Source organism: Apostichopus japonicus, chromosome 22, assembly GCF_037975245.1.
Source record: "Apostichopus japonicus isolate 1M-3 chromosome 22, ASM3797524v1, whole genome shotgun sequence".
In the NCBI taxonomy this organism is placed as follows: domain Eukaryota; kingdom Metazoa; phylum Echinodermata; class Holothuroidea; order Aspidochirotida; family Stichopodidae; genus Apostichopus; species Apostichopus japonicus.
The window spans coordinates 8,432,345-8,450,205 of record NC_092582.1 but is presented as its reverse complement, the minus strand read 5'-3'; the positions used below and the strand labels follow the sequence as shown (position 1 = coordinate 8,450,205).

The 17,861-nt window shown below is 36.9% G+C and overlaps 1 protein-coding gene across 12 annotated transcripts in view; it reads left to right on the top strand.

Annotated features, from left to right (window-relative positions):
- The first annotated feature begins 6,321 nt into the window (after positions 1 to 6,321).
- The window catches only part of LOC139963344 (alpha-(1,3)-fucosyltransferase 7-like), a 30,336-nt gene continuing 18,796 nt past the window's right edge, over positions 6,322 to 17,861 (top strand). For 2 of the 12 annotated variants that reach the window (XR_011791561.1, XR_011791559.1), the window contains exons 1-2: positions 7,497 to 9,391; positions 11,540 to 17,309. The gene's annotated coding sequence lies outside the window, so the exon portion shown is untranslated. Of the gene's footprint in view, positions 6,550 to 6,994; positions 7,441 to 7,491; positions 9,392 to 11,539; positions 17,310 to 17,861 lie in introns of those variants that run through there. The other 10 variants (XM_071963998.1, XM_071963997.1, XR_011791560.1 and 7 more) reach the window with 10 other exon arrangements.

Genomic DNA, 17,861 nt, shown 5'->3' with positions numbered 1-17,861 from the left:
AAGAGTGCGCTATTAAAGGACTACGCATATGTAGCTTAATACAGTATCATTCAATTTCAATGTGTTTTAAGTAGACTGAGCTCGTTACCGACGAGAAGGTAGTCTGTGCTACCATTAGGCCGGGATGCAAGGCCCCAAAAGTCGACTTCTTGTGACCACCATCAGACAACTACCTTATATGCTCAGATATTATGTAGAAATATTATAGAAGTCTTGTCTCAAACTCGTCAAGCGTAAAAGTTGCGCATTTTATAGTAATTAATATTATTTATTTATAAAATATTTATTTATTCACGATGATTGTAAGCCAACCAGCTTGCGCGTTTCACCCACATTTGGAAGGGGGAATCCTCTCTTGACCAATCGCATCGCTCATTGCATTTCACCTTCACTGTACAAGATGGACGCGTACACGTCGTCATCAATGTCATCGGAAGCTGATGATTCTGAGGGAAAAAACTTCGTCTTACTGTTTCATGCATGTAATCGAAACCCATGGAAGAGTTATTCCCTTTTCAGAGAAAAGCTTCAACAAGTTTTTAGAGTGTTCCACCCTATGGAAAGAGTTAGAGAATCGTCCGGAAAGTGTCATCGCAACCACAGCAGACGGAATTCAATTTGACGATGCATGCACAACAACAAGGTAGGCTAGTAAAAGTAGTATGGGCATGGCATGGGGTATGAATGTCTAGATGTGAAATTTATTGTGTTTTACTGCAATTTAGGTGTCATAAGTTGTATCTGAATTGCAAATTGCATATTAAAATTATTAATATTATAGGGATTTATGACTCTATGACTATGATTATGACTATGAGTATGAGTAAAATATAAATTATAAACATACATCTAATGAATAATGTCAGACTCAGACAATAGTGAGTCAATCAATGATTGACTGTTCACTTCCTACACAAAAAGTAGGTCTAGAAGAAGATTGTGAAGATTGTGACCGAAAACTGAAAAGTTATAAAGTTTCTTGAAAGTTTGAGAATAATGAATGTGAAGATTAATATACGGAGCAAAGAAGTTTGGGTATAAAACATGGCCCTGTAGTTTATCATGGACCAACACGAAAGGATTACGAGCAGTAGCACCTCTATATTCCTTTTTTCTTGTGTGAAAGTAAGTTGGCCCGCCGTTTCGGCCAACTTACCAGTGTTTCGGCCAACTTACCACCAGTGACACTTTTCTTATCAGTGTTTTTAAAATATGACGGATCTAGCTGATTATATCAAATATTTGGATAAAACTGATACAATTTATAACGAACATTTTGAATGTACAAAAAAAAATGATCTTTACGAACACATTCGCCAGAGAGTTCTAATTTGGCATCACAGGAAAACTGAAAGCCGATCACGACCAGCGATCTAGATGTGAAATACAGCCACAGATTCTCGATATAACGAAATGGTGGGGTAACTCATGTAATAACCGACAGACAGTTTAGTCAACCTGACATATATGACGTATAATTCTGGCAAATGGGCGAAATAATTCGTGAAAGGGCCTCGAAACACCAAATAGTCCTTTTTTTTTCTTCTTTTCTTATACACTATGTAAATTTTACTTGGCTTCGTGGAGGGATTAAAATTTGCGTTCGAATAAAGTGGTTACAATTTGACTCGTATACAAACATGGCAGTGTCTATGACGTTTATAGGCTACCACCATACCTATAATTGGGTATATTGTACCATATATATATGTATGTATATATATATATATATGTATATATATATATCCTAATAAGTTGGAAAATCAAGAACAGTGTAAAAACTTTCAGCCTCCACCGGGATTCGAACCACGGGCCTATATATATATATATATATAAAAATATATATATATATATATATATATATATATATATATATATATATACTTGTATTACTCGTATATTCTGCCTGACAGCATTGAGTAAAGACATTTATATTTAGATAACATATTGAAGGGAAGGATTTGAAGACTTGACCTTTGTGGAATCACGGACCTTCCAAGTTGCATTCAACTGTGACATCATCAAATGAGTAAAGTTAGCATATTCTTTCTCCATTTTAACATTAGCATTTCCATGGGATATTAATTGCTTAATACAATATTTAGGACAAATTGTGAGAGCTTAGGCTATATTAGTCTGTAGCCTATCACATAGTAATCTAGTATGTTCTACTGTAGGATGGGCAAATATTGTAAATCATGACCATTATAATGTCCTAACATCTTGATGGAAATTAGTCTTGATATGAAAACTGGTGCTGCCAAGGGTGTGGGCACCTCAGAATTAGTGGGGTAGGCAGAGGGGAGGGGGCGGACGGGGAGTTTGAATAGGGGAGGATTGGGGCTGCTGGGGGGAGGGGCAGGGTTGCTGAGGCTTGGTCAGTTGGGATAGATTGGTGTGGTTTACCAAGTCAAATGTGTGTTCCCCAAATATCAAGATGTGCAAACCCCTTTCCCCAATATGAGTGTCTAATCACTACAATGTGAAAATCAACCTTTACTCCAAAGCATTTCAAATCCCCAAATTACACAAAATAGAGCAAGCCACCGGATTTCACGGGAATGATCGATAACTGGATATGGCCGAACCCCAGGGATTACAAAACTTTCTATCCACAAAGCCAGATGATAAAGAAGTTGGAAACGCCTTTGATTGCTAATAGTTGTGCCCAATTCAAATTTACATCAAAATTCTAATTTGACACAAAACACCATCTATTCAAGGTTATCTAGAATGGCCTACCATCATGCCCTCATACCGCATGATGAAACATCTATTGTGTTATTTTTGATCATGTATTATACTGATAGAATTAGGAACAAGGATTGTTTTATTAGTTTCATGCTTTTCCTAAGAACCCTAAATACAAATTTTCAAAGGACCAATCACTAATTAACATGCCAAAGAAACTTTTCTTGCAATTCACTATAAGCTGTGAACCTGTTTAACTTTCAGTAGATGTTTTGAGACATTAAAATGGAAGAGGAGAGCTACCAGTTTTGCTTGGATTAGCTTGATTGGCAATTTGGATTGATAATTCAAGAGTGTACATTGCAATCTTGTTAGTCAACAATTTTGGATTGGCTTGATTGGAAATTTGGATTGATAATTCAAGAGTGTACATTGCAATCTTGTTAGTCAACAATTCTTCAGTTGAATTTTCTGGTTCAATCAGCTTCGATTATTATTGATATAATTGTCAGGATGTTTTGTTACTGTTGTTAAAAGTTTTGGAAAGAGTTTTACAGTTTCTAAGAGTTTCCAAGTGTTTCAAAAATGGCTTTGGAGCTTATCTCTTTCAAAGAATTTGATGAATAAAGAGCAAAATCGATGACTGGAAATAGTGTAATGCGAGTTACCGTAATGCGAGTTACCAGACTTTTCCCTCCTCCATACCACATCTGAAGTTGTTTCATATTTTCTACTGCTGATATATAAACATCAGTAGGGTAGATATTTTGTACATGTATGCAATTGAAGAAATCATTCTTTGTTTGAGCACAGTGCCATTTTGTACCGGTGTCAATTTTTCAGGTGTCCTTTTTCCGTAATGCGAGTTACCGATATTTGGAAGCGCACCATACATTAAGGCGAACAGAATTATAATTCTTGATAATTTCATATTGTAGCTATGAATGTTGGATATAACACCACAGAAAATTGAGAAGTTACACTAACCCATATTCAAGCCACAGCACTTGGATTATAAAAAAACAGCAAAAAGTGTAATGCGAGTTACCATGGAATCGCCCATATATATTCTAGTTGACTTTTGTGATTGATCATTTGAATGACTTTGTCCTATATGCATTACGTCCATAGTATGATTGCAACTGAGAATAGAAAAAAATGAGTTGTAGAAACGTTTCTGTTTGTAAGTTGATAATCTTTAACATATTTAAATTTTCTGGAACGCTTCTTTAAGGCCAAATTAATAATGATTTATACAATTTTTGTTGAAGCCCAGTTAATCACCAGTATATACAGTACTTGGTCGAGGCTGTGTTAGAGGAACAGACATTTCAATTTATAATGAATATGTCCTTTGGATTTGTTTTAAAGGTTAAGGTAACTTAGGAACTAAGATATTTTCATTCTTCACACAACAATCACCTGTTGTTTGAATACCCTTTGTAATAAGTTGCAAAAGGGACTTCGATAATTTCCTCGAAAAGTTCAGCAATCGAGATATTGAGCAGTTGCTTATAAACCAAAAACCCGAATCAAGGTGGGTTTTACAAGATATCACAAATTGAACAATTTATGTCACAAAACCAGGATCCTTCCCGATGGTAGGGTCTCCTAAAGGTCAACTGTCCAACTTCACCAAGCAAAGTCCAAATATTATATCAATGACAATTAATCAGAAAACTAGAAAACCATTCCCATATGCAAAGAAGAAAAGGGATTCTTTCCTTATGATTGGATGGGACACTGTCGTACATCGAAAAGTATGATAAAGGCACACCTGGGCTGTTTAAGTTAGAGTGGGAAAGTAACGCGATTATTTCATTATTATCGATATGTTATTATTGTTTCGGTTCTGATAAAGATCAAGTTACTTGTAAAGGTATTAATCGAAACATGGCCGACCTAACAAAGGAAAGCTATTTAAGTGTTCTGCACAATAAGGCTTCTGTACAAATGAAGAATAGAGGATTTAGATTTCATGGCAATCAAATGTAAACATATGTTCAAGAGAAGGTCGCTTTATCATACTTATACATGAAACGTAAAGTTGGGAGCGATGGTGTTAAAACAAGTTATTTAGATATTTGAATGTATTTACGAGCTTAAACGAAACAAATTTGCCTCTTTGTGTGAATTGTATGACAAGCCATTATGTATATCTTAACCACACTTTCGAATTTATAATGATATATACTTAATAAAGGTCAACAGCAAAGTAATAATCATTATCCGGTTTTGTTTTTATTTGTTTTTATTCATTAAATTAAAAGTTACCACCTTCCCTTCCCTTGGTAGTGTATTATTCAAGTGAATCAAAACATGAAACACGCAAAAAAGCTCGTCTTAGTCCCTGCACCAGAGTATCTCAGTCGAGTCAAATCATCCAAACCTCAATTACCAGAACTTGAAGAAAATTTATCTTCTGTGTTGCAAGACTGCAACCTCGATGATACCCGCGCTAGATTTCCGCTGGCGCAACACGTCATTTACTAAATCAAACATATTTGACACTTTTACAGGGCGGTCATTTACAACAAATTCTCCATATCTTTGCCATAAATAAAATGCTACATGATGGGCTTAACCAGGAAGAGATGTTTAAAGCTTGACGTTATTCAGAGTTTTGGTCTTGCTTCTTGATAAATACAAAATAACAACAACAACAACAACAAAGAGAAAAAAAGGTTTGACTGCTTTTAACGCTTCGATAGCGGTTCCGGATTTTCAAGGTATTCACTATTAAAATATCTTATATCTCTGGATGCCCATTAAATGATTACTTAATGAGCTAGGACGTCGGCTCTTCATTGCAGGCCTAAATGCTAATGCATACATTCTAATAAGACAACATTTTACTTCATGTTAACAGCAGAGTATCACTGGATGACAATCAACGCTATAATGCTATGAACAAAGCGTGTCCTACACTGCAAGCATGCCATTTTAGTTATTTCTCAAAAATGTAAAGGTTTATATTACAACCTGGAATGAAAACAGTGTTATTTAATGGTCTACAGCAGGGTTTCCTTAACTTTATGTATATATACACAGATGTATATATATATATATATAGATAAATAAATCTATATGAGTTGTCTGATGATCGCCGCACACTGCAAATAATATATATATATAAATATATATATATATATATATATGTATGTATATATATATATTTATATATATATATATATATATATAACTATAGTTCAACAGATGTGTTTAACTGCTGCTCAAATAAAGGAACCTGATTTCCGAATTTATAATGCTATATAGCAGGGTTTCCCTAACTCCCCCCCCCCCCCACGAACCCCCAGTGGATGTCATAGTTTTCGACGAACCCCCAACTTTTCGAGACACGATCTGAGTCATTATTATACTATAATACGCATAACAGTGCTTCGTAAAAGATCAAGATCATAATGTAATATTGTGATGGAAAAAAAAGATAAGAAGACATATATTCATTTGGAAACTTCAAGGTCAGATCACGAATAGTATCACGCATCGATCACCCATTACACACAATGAGACTCATGCTCCTGTTTTATCGATAGGTACGACTTTTGTACATTACTAAATTATATGATATATCAGATTTTAGTTTTGACTTAAATGGACTCACGCACCCCTGGCGGTTCATGCACCCCAGTTAGGGAACTCCTGGTCTACAGCATATCAAAAGTAATGTGCCTAAAGTCATTCTATAATGAACGTCTGGAATACCTCAAGCAGCGCCACATAGTGACTTCATTGCTGTGGTTAATGAGATAAGTATAAGCCTATAGTGGTTTTTCTAAGTCTGTAATTTGCAGATCACTATCGAAGACAGAAAACAATGTTGGTATATTTGTGAATGTGCGTGTGTGCACTTGTTTTTCATTTAGTTGTAGTAGCAGTTGTAGTAGTTATAGTAGTAGTAGTATTAGTAGTTGTAGTAGTAGTAGTAGTAGTATTATTAGTTATTATAGTAGTAGTAGTAGTATAGGTGGTAGTGCAGACAGCAGTAGCAATAGTAGCGGTAGTTTCAGTACTAGTTATAGTAGTAGTATATAGTAGTACTATAGAAGTAGTAGTAGTAGTAGCGGACCAATAGTGGTAGCGGCAGCCGTAGTAATAGTTTAAGTAGTAGTAACAGAAGTAGTTCAGTAGTAGTAGTAGTAGTAGTGGTATAGTAGTAGTTGTAGTAATAGTAGTAGTATAGTAGTAGTAGTATAGTAGTAGTAGTAGTAGTAGTAGTAGTAGTAGTAGTAATAGTAGTAGTAGTAATATAGTAGTAGTAGTAGTAGTAGTAGTAGTAGTATAGTAGTAGTAGTAGTAGTAGTAGTAGTGGTAGTAGTAGTAGTAGGAGTAGTAGTAGTAGTAGTAGTAGTAATAGTAGTAGTAGTAGTATGGTAGTATAGTAGTAGTAGTAGTAGTAGTAGTAGTAGTAGTAGTAGTAGTAGTAGTAGTAGTAGTAGTAGTAGTAGTAGTAACACTAGTTTTCGTGGTCGTAGCGGCAGACGACGACACGAGTTACGATCTACATACAACCTATATATATATATATATTATGTGTGTTTTTCCTACAGTTATCTATCAGTTCATAACGCCAAATCCTTCAGCTTATACACTGGCGTGTGTCGCTTCTAGTGGTCGGGCTCATCGTCACTACGCAATCCGTCATGTAAAATCGGCAATATCAACATTAGTTGACCTTCGAACTATGTACTGGGATCATAAACGCCTTCAGGAACAGATAATCTTCAGGTAAGCGAAATTATGAATGTCAATATAAGTTTACCTTCAAGATATCAATCAAGAAATGACAATATCACATGACTAAACGTCATCCACAATTTCTTCCAAACTGGTGGCTACATGAAATTGTTATCCACCTCATATCCCTTTACATATTTCTACAAGGATACTTCAACTTTGTCGAATTTTAAGCCTTTGTCTGAAGATGACGTCAGGGGCATTATAATGTCTAGCTCAGATGCCTCATGTCCTATTGACCCCATTCCCACTTCTTAATTTACTAAAAGGTTGTTTAGATGTTATGGTCTCTTGTTACTAGATATAGCTAAAATGCCTCTCTTGCACATGCGAGTTCCCTATGAGTCTATGACCTTTAAGTGTGCCATTATCCACCTCTTTTAAAAAGAAATCCGGCCTTGGTACTTGTTTTGCAAGTTACAGAGCTATAAGTAATCTCTCACAAATGACAGTCCCAAATGGCATTCCCAATAGTATTCCCAAATGTCATTCCCAGTGGCATTCCAAAATGGCATTCCCAAATGACATTCCCAAATGGCATTCCCAATATTATTCCCAAATGGCATTCCTAGTTACCAATCTTAGGGTTACTCTTGAATCATTCCCAAATGGCATTCCCAATGGCATTCTCAGTGGCATTCCCAGTGGCCTTCCCAGTGGCATTCTCAGTGGCATTCCCAGTGGCATTCCCAGTGGCATTCTCAGTGGCATTCCCAGTGGCATTCCTGGGCATACCGACATTACTTACTACATACTACTAGTTTATCGTGCTCTGATTGGATGAAATCGACATATATCGATGAAATCGACATATGTCGAATTAAACTGACATATGTCGGTTTTTCGTGCTCTCATTGGAAGACATTGTTACGTGCACTAGAAAACGACATGTGACTAAAGCCGTCTAAAGAGAGCGCGAGAAGCCGGCATACGTCAATTTAAATGGATTAATGCCGATTTCTTCTACATATGTAGATTTCATCCAATCACGAAAAACTTACATAGGCCTATGTCCATTTAATTCGACATATCAGGGCTTATCGCAGACAAAAGGCGCACCTTTTACTGTACTTACATTCATGCTCTTCAATATCCAAGCACGTAAAACAGATTTTGTGTATAAATAACATATCAAAAAAGATGTTGTCCTGATACTTTCCCGATACTCTCTCCCTAAGGGAGAACACTCGTGCTGATCGATATAGACTGTATAAAATGAGTTTGCCACCTGTAAACAATTGGTATAAACAGGGCTTTTGCGGAGTAAATTGACATGAGTCGCATAGGTCATGTGACCCTGAAACAAAAGCTCTCCGTCTACAAGCTAGAACCAACTTTAACTGGCTGTTCCATGTTACATACATCAATGTGTTTATCACATGCCTTCCATGATTGGAAACACGTTGTTGCGTTTACATAAAAGCTCTGTTCTGTTCAATCGAGCGAACAAAGATCGGCAAATTATACGAACTTACTTGCAGTTCTGTCGTCCGCCGCCTTTACTTTACTGGTATTGTGAGTTAATGTTATCGGCGAAGATGTATTATCGATTTGCTCACTCGAGTTGACATATCTTCCTCATTCGTCTCATTACTAGGAATAAAATTGGAATAAAATTCAAGGGTAAGCTGTCCATGCTGATCCACATGTTGAACATAAATCGCTCATTTTGTTTGCCTGTACTAGACAGGTTATCAGGTTTTAAAGTGAGCGTTCACAGTGTGCATCTGGGAAAGAGTTTCTGTTCTTCGCCTTTACATATATATAAACATATATGTACCGTAGCTGGTATATCTGAGTTTATTTTATCCGTGATGACATGGCATATTTTCGCTCAGGGAGTGGTTATAGCTGCCATTTTTGTATCTTTATTAGAAGAAAACCCAGAACTTTTATGCTGAATCCAGTGGCGGAGAACAAGCAATAAGTTCGAAGAATAACGGTTTGTAACATTGTTAAAAATAATCGCGTATATTAAGTAATTGTTTGTTATGTTTAGACGTAAAGGGCAAAAAATTGTAATCATGGGTCTGGTATGTTAATGTTAGTATATTGATCAAGACGAAATTATTTTCCAAAACACAAGTGTATGAGATACTGCTTTCAAAGACGACCATTCTATCAGATGTCAATATTTTTGAAGCAGTGATCATTTGTTAAGCTTGATACATGATTAAAACAGTAACGTAGGAACCAGAGGAGTAGGGGTGATGTCATTATTATGCCTTCTAAATTTGCTAAGCAAAGGCAAAGATAAAGAAAGATCTAGATATTATAGAAGGCGATAGCGTATATTCTAGTTCAAGAAATTGACGTGCCTTCCCTCCTAGTTCTAACCAGTGACAATCTTCTTTACGAGAGAACTAGAAACGAACGAGATTCCGGGAGCTTCGCCTCCCGGTGTCGTAGTGTAGGGCTTTTCCCTTTCGCCCTAGGTCGCTAACTAATATATATAATAAAGGTGTTCAATTCGTCCATTTGAAACACGCTCCTCGGCCTCTCTATACGATGTCACAACAAAGGCCCGTGGGTCGTATATGCGGTTCACGCGCAAGTTTCCAAAAGCCCAATCATGCGGCATGTATTTTATTCAAGCATATCCTCCATGCGGTGTTTTAAATTTAATTTGATTAAACATGTGATAATCTTATTGCCTGTAGCATTTGTTATTACCGGATCTAAGAAACATGGGGGAATATGTATCAATTTTCTCAATGCAGTACCGTATATTGACAATTGTTTGCTCTAATATAAGCCTTCCATGCAAACCTCCACATTACAATGAAATTTCTTCTTGAAATTTCATCCCCTTTCACCGGTGTCGTTGCTTTCCAAAAGACTTCTGAATTATGACCAACTATACAGAACAGTAATGGCCGCCATGTCGTTTGTTGAATGATAATATATTGATGGTTTATGCTCATTTCACATCATGCAATTTACCCGGGTGAAATGTGAAAATACGCTCTAAAAACTCAGTGCTATAGTGTAGCATTGTGAGAACCTGTATATACGTATTGCGATACTTGCTGACAAACTGCTTTAGTGTTGATTTAATATTTTTCAATAGCAACTTATGTGTAGTGTTAGCTTATGGTCGAGAATCGCAACTTAGGTTTTGAGGGCGATTTATCAAACTTCCAAAGTGTAATCGCGACTACTGGTGATTAATCGATTACGACTATCAGCACTATAATCATGAGGGTGATGTCACATTCGTGAGAACTCAATAGTCTCCAAACTTGGTGAGTGTAGCCTGACCTGGGCATGTGAGTGATGAAATCATAGCGTCAGCGGTCAAAGGTCATACAGCCCAATTGAGATCTGCAACTCAATGGGTTGTTTTATAATGTTTTTAAGTATAATTTCATAGCAGTTAAATTAGTTATAAATTTGACAACATTAACTTTACATTAATGTTGCCCTTTCAATGCTCTATACATGACATGTGTTTGATGACAAAAATTGTCCCTACCAGTCCAAATGTCTGTTTGTGAAGATTACCCGTTCGTTATTGGTCAATGTTTAGAAAAGATAGTGGCATTGACGCTGACATTCCACGTCTTATTAATCATATATAGAACAAAGTCCAAGTTCAAGATTGCTGACTATATTGGTTAAAAGCTGTTACGGAGAAATTCTGCTGGTTGCGGTGCCAGGCGGACGACGTATGTCTGATATGCTCGTTGAATATTAATTTCATTATTTGACTACAAAACTCTAACACTCTTCATCACATACTTCTTAATCAAGACTCTGTGGACATAGGTTTGCAAGTCTAGTATAGGCATGGTTCTTTATCACATAAGTATTTGAACAGGAATATTTCAAATCTTGTCGTTAGATATTATTTCTTATTTGAATACACAGATAGGTGTTCCAGTGTAGATGAGTGGCAATTCATTGCAACTCAGAAATTTACCTTGTAGTACTAACCTGAACAATCTTGATATAGATTTGATTCGAGTTAAATGGCTCACCACCCCTTCCCCCCAACCCCAGCCCCTTGTTGGTTTTTATTCAAAACTACTCGTTGCTAATGGTCAAGTGGTCGTTTTAACTCGGTGTAACTTACATTTGCTTTTGTCAGACCTTGCAGGAACTTGTAATAAGTACCCAGTACGCATCACACTGGCGGTCCGCTGGCGTAAAAACGCTGGCGGTAAAACGCTGGAGGTCCGCCAACGGACCGATAGACATTGCTGCTTGGAAAAACCCAGCGTATTGCCGACAGCGGACCAACAGCGTATCGACGTCGTAATAAAGCCGGCGGTTACACGCTGGAGGTCCGCCAACGGACCGATAGACATTGCTGCTTGGAAAAACCCAGCGTATTGCCGACAGCGGACCAACAGCGGATCGACGTCGTAAAAAAGCCGGTGGTTACACGCTGGAGGTCCGCCAACGGACCGATAGACATTGTTGCTTGGAAAAACCTAGCAGAATTCCGACAGCAGACCGACCACGTAACACCGTAGAAAATTTCCCACAAATATTATGTTAAGAAAGTCACTCAGCAATTTACACAAGCTCACATACACATTGACCATCGGATCGGGTCTGTCCAAAATCTTAAGTCTCTATGTGAAAGTTAAAGATGAGTTTCTATTAAACTATTTTACCTGTGCATTTTGTATATATTTGTTCCTGTGGAGAGAAAAATTAAGAATACTTGGATTTTGTGTACATAGTATGCGGCTGCATGGGCTAATACGTTATTAGGCAACGGCTGGTGGCCCGCTAACGGACCGATAGATATTACAGCTGGCTTGTAAGTCCAGCGGAATGCCGACAGCAGTACCGCCGGAGGAAATATTGGATAGCTTTTGTGCAGAATTGGCGGGAAGTTACCTTACCACACTGGCACAATTAACAGAATAATATTTTCCTAAAACCTATATTCGCCAATAACTATAAGGTAATTAAAGATTGAGCTAACTCAAAGTAGTTAAATTTTGCTTACCATCCAATGTAATATATATTATCATACACTACATAATATTTGAAGGGGAAAAAAATTACTGATCGAACGAGTCTGACGGATACCACATGAAGAAATGTTGGGAAGCATTTGGGCAAAATGGGCGGGTAATACCCTTAACCACAGGAACACTTACAGAATAATATTTTCAACAAATTCAAATTCTGAAATAAATATTAAGCAATAACGTTATAAGCGATATCCAAATACTTTAATAAATTTCAACTATCCCAAGAAGTATTTATTAATCAACAATTTAGCGTAGTTGAGAGAAAACAGTTCAGAAAACATTTTTCACTGATCGAACGAGCCTAGTATAACTGGCATCCAATCGCTAAACCGCAATGCTCAGTGTCCTCAGATATAGCAGCTAGTTTGAAAAGCGGTCGCTTTCGTAATCCGTTACAACTCTTTCGATGTCGGATATCCTGATCTATTCTTTTGAAAGTTCTTGCAGTCTGCAGATACAAATTTGCTTAAGAGGTATGTACCTGTTTTTTCTTACTAAGGGTTGACAGTTGTACATAATTGATTTCGCAAGTATTTGAAGTGACTATTTTTTAAATAAACTTAGACGTAATCTAGCGTTAGGCTAGAATGTATCGCTTAATGAGAAGCCTTTCGCGGTGTATGAATTACACCTAGCCTACATTTGTAGGTGTTAATTGTGTTAGGCTGAGCAATAACGATCACACATAAAGGTAAACTAATGACCGTTGTTTGTATAATAGCTAGGTTATGCCGAAACATTTGTTTGCTGACTGTATTAGAAGAAAACTGTTATCTGCAGAAGGTTAATACTGTAAATATTACTAGATGACTATGGAAGGCTTCCTCCTAATTTTAAATATCATATTCTGAAATATATATTACTATACCTAGTGCTAGTTACTACTAGTAGTAGTAGTACACTAGTACTAGGGGCCTAGGCCTAGTTTTAAATCATTTGGTATTTTACAGTATTGAAAAATCATGGTCATTCATAACTTTTAAGAAATAATGTACTGTTTTATTTGTTTATAGCTAGGCCCCTAGGCCTAGTTAAGAAGGTGAAGACTCAATGTTAAAACCTTATTAATAATAATATAAGTATGGTTGTTTTTAAATATCAGGAACGGGTTGGTGGTTAAATCTTTTTGGATTTCATGTTTAGTGCTTAGGCTTCAAAGTTTATGTGACAAATTAAAAGCACACTCTCAGCTAGGAAATTTTTAGAGGGCGGGCCAATTTCATATGTTTCGATGGTTCACCGTTAATCACGTGACACGGTATTTGTAATATACTGCCAGTGTACAGTGTACCCTGTATGTAAATATACGTAATATATAGCACAGTTTCATGCAGTGGTAGCATAACACACGTAACGTGTATATCGCGTCGTCGCGCTGTTGAGGTGTAAGGCACAGGTTGCTTTATTGTGGGTCCCAATGCCAAAAGCAGTGAGCGACAAAACGGACATGAAATGAAAAGTGTACTTGAGCTGGTGCTACGTACGTGGATTGGGTCTCCAAAAACGATCTACTGGAACAGAGATCGGGGATCGACAAAATGACCAATGCTACCTTCGCGGAGCATTTACTGGCATGGCAGATCATACGAGAAGGTAGGCAGCAAATTATGCTAACGACTAACGTTATATATTTACTATTTAGGCTACTGCATACTGTTTTCCGGCCGAAGTGTTTGGTCTGCCGTAGGCTTCATTGTTATATTGTTCAATAGATCATGCTAGCTAGGCCTACTACTACGAGTACTACAAACTAAGGCAACTAATACACCGAGAGACATAGGCTAGTACAGTAGTAGTATAGTCAGTTTTGCGAAGTTTGGAACACTGCGAAGTTATGACACCCCTAAGAAATACGCGATTTCACGATGAGACAACCTACAGCAAGAGCCAATTGCACGAAAAACTACGAAGCTACAGTTATTTTCTCTCCAAAATGACCCAACCATATCAAGTATAGTTTCAGGTGATTTATACCATGAGATATAGTTTTGGGGTGTTTTAAGGCTTAGGTGTCCGAACTCCGCAGTGTCCATGCTACTGCAGTGCAGGCTGCTGTACAAACTGTAGCCTAGCCTAGGCCGAACATTTCATGAAGTGTTATTTATGCTTTTCTACTTATATTCGCCTACTAAGCATGATCAGTATTGAAGTGTGCGGTCTCATGTGTTTGGTTTATGAATCGGTAGCTTTGCAAATATGAATAGGACTTAGCCTACATTAGTGTAATATGGATTTGGTAGGAGATCTCCCCACAAGAAAATGAAACTCGAAAGAAATGCAACTTCTCATGAGCGGAGCAATAGCAAAAGTAGGACTACTGTAGCCTAGCTCCAGGCCCAGATTTATAAAATTATGCACCATGGAGGGCCTCCCTCAATTTGATGGTTATTCCTGTCAAGAGCATTTTTGATATGGGCATATTTATTTTGTAACTGTAAGTCTAGTATGCAATGAGATACGTGAGGGACGGGCCTATACGCAATAAAGTAACTGTTTTCATTTCCTACTCTACTTTACCAGCACAATTATAGAGTTCCTAGCAACAAATAAATTAGTCTGACAACTTGAAAATTTACTGCATATTTGAATGCATGGTCATTCTCAGTTATAGACTACTAATTTGTGTAGCCATTTCAGTTTTGTCTTTTTTTTTTGTCTGAGAATGGGTTCTTAAGTGGTGAAATACAGTAACCTCGAATTTGCTGAGCAACTCCAAGATGAATTAAGTTACTAAGGCATTGGGTTCTTTTACTTTTTTAAGTCAATGCATATTATGCATAGGCTAGGATATTTACTTTGCTTCACTTGTTTGTCAATCCGCATAGCCACTTTAGCTGTGGATGATTCTCCCCTTGCAAAGAAAAAATGTACGCATTAATTTAAAGGCCGTGGCTATTCTTACGACTAGTCGTAACAATTGTTTATTAACTATTCATACGTCATCGGCGAATTCATGTGCAGTAAAGTACAGTAAATAAAGCAACTGCGCATGTAGTAGTGGTAACCCTAACCCCTAACCCAACCCTTAACCAGAAAATATTGTTACTCAAAGTCGTAAAAAGAGTACTCCTAGTCGTAAAAATAGCCACGTTAAAGCAACTGTGCATTCGTAAAAGGGAATTATTGCTACGACTAGTCATAAGAATAGCCACTTTGTAATTTAAACTCTTTCACCCAAATTAGAGTTTGCCTATAATACTCCCAACTTGGTATAGTAACTTAAAAAAACGGTAGCAGCTTTTCCTGTAACTGTAGTGTAAAGTGATAACTGATATTACTAAGTTTTCCAAATTAATTCAAAACTCAAAAGCCTTCTCAGAAAGAAGCTACACTAGCTCTACAGGCTCCTTTGTTGAATTAGTGAAGGATAGTAGATATTGTTCACATGTTTATGCATTCATAACATGATAGTTTGCTATCATCGTTGTTTAATCATAAAATCAAGGACAACATAAACAAATCAATGTCACCATTAATTGTGAATGCCACCATTTTATGTTCGACAAAATTTATCACATTTAATTTAAAGGATACACCATGCATGGCACATTAACGGACACTGAAGAACTTTGTAATAACGCACCAAATATTCGCTTCATCGGACATGACGCACCATTCCGGGGGTCGTTGAGTCCGTCTTACAATAATTGATAATTTCATCATGATATAGAAATTAAAGACATTTGCCAAAATATAACAACATCATAGGCTTCATAGCTCTACACATAATCTGATCATGCAGTTCTAAAAATTTTACAAAATGAAAATGATACTACTGATTTGTGAGAGAACTAGAATGGTCACCCATTATATACCATATCATGTTTCTATGTTAGGGCACACCTGTAGAATATTCCGTAATTTTTAGTCTTGGAAATAAGCAAAGCCTAGCTATATTTTTGAAAGCAATTATGCATCCCTGAACATGATGAAATTTGGTGACATATTAATGTATGAGCAAGCCTACTGGGACATTGCCATTGTAACATCATACGTTATGACATTTAGTGTATGTAAGGTATTAGTAGATAAGTTATAATACTGCAGGTGTATACTACTAACATAGAAATAAGAAATATAATAGAAATTGTTGCACATCACTAGTTTAGGTTTGCACTATATTAGTAAATGGACCATTCTTGAATACTTGCAGAGTTGACACTATACATACTGTAAATCATAAAGCAGCTGTGATGAATTTATGCTGCCAATAGCAAAGTTCTGTATTAACTAGTAATGTTATTACTGTTCTGTGTTTGCAAAATTGATTTGAATTTTTGACTATTTAGTGAAGGGCAAAATGTGGTATTCAGTAATTTATGTTGGAAGTTATATAATTCACTACTGCGTTTGCTCAGAATGGGCAGCTACTGTACGCACAGCAGTTCTGAATGCCGCCCCGCACAAACAGTATTTAACCTTTTTCGCCCAGCACTTTTTGATGATAATTTAATAAGTTTTACCATAACCAAAGTCTGGGAGAATATATGGCACAGAATAGGAATATAGCACCACCTAAGCATACTTCATGTGCAAAATTTGTCCATTTGGGGAGGGGGGGTACCCCACCCATGAAATCCCTCTCCCAGGGTGTGGATCACACTACCGCCCAATCTGCCTGGCACTCAAATATTCATGAGCACTTCCCTGCTATGCGTACAGTATGCATTCTGATATATTATTAACTTTGCACATCCCGGTATTATTTGTCTTTTTCAGTTGAAGGTGTGTGCCCAATTAAGAAACTCGAGAGGTTGGTATCCAAACTGATCAACCAGAAAAGATAACACCAGTTCCTCAATGAAAGGCCATGCCCAACACAGGCTGATGCAGCAATGCACTCCAGCAGCTATACCCCAGTGGAGACTGGTAATTTTTTGATGTACACACTGTAACCATTCAATGCTGTAAATAAGTCTACATTTTAACTAGGTCTGCAGTCTACTACTGTAGGACTGTATATGACTAACCAGATTTAGGACATTGGACACATTTATTCATTTATTGTATTATGTTATATTAATGACATAGACATGTAGTGTAAAATATGATGCTAATACAGCCACTGGAGGTCTGTAAATGTGAGGGACCCAAAAATGTTCAAACCCCACAAGTTAATGATAACAGTACCTGTAGTATTTTTCCTTATCTCTGAAAAATAAAGACATTTACCAATCTTGTAGAATGTGCTACCTACCTGTCTGAAGATGTGGCATCATTCGTACTTACAGTACAGTACTTGCACTGCTTGAAGATACTCTTAACTGCCTATACTGTAGTTGTCATCTGATCAGGTTGTCATGTGCATATAGTTTCATATCAGCAAAGACAATGACATTTTTGGCAAATTTTGAGTGTGAGCTATATTCCTAGTTTAATGTGTTAGGGGCATCATTAAGGGGTCTACTTTCACCCAGATTT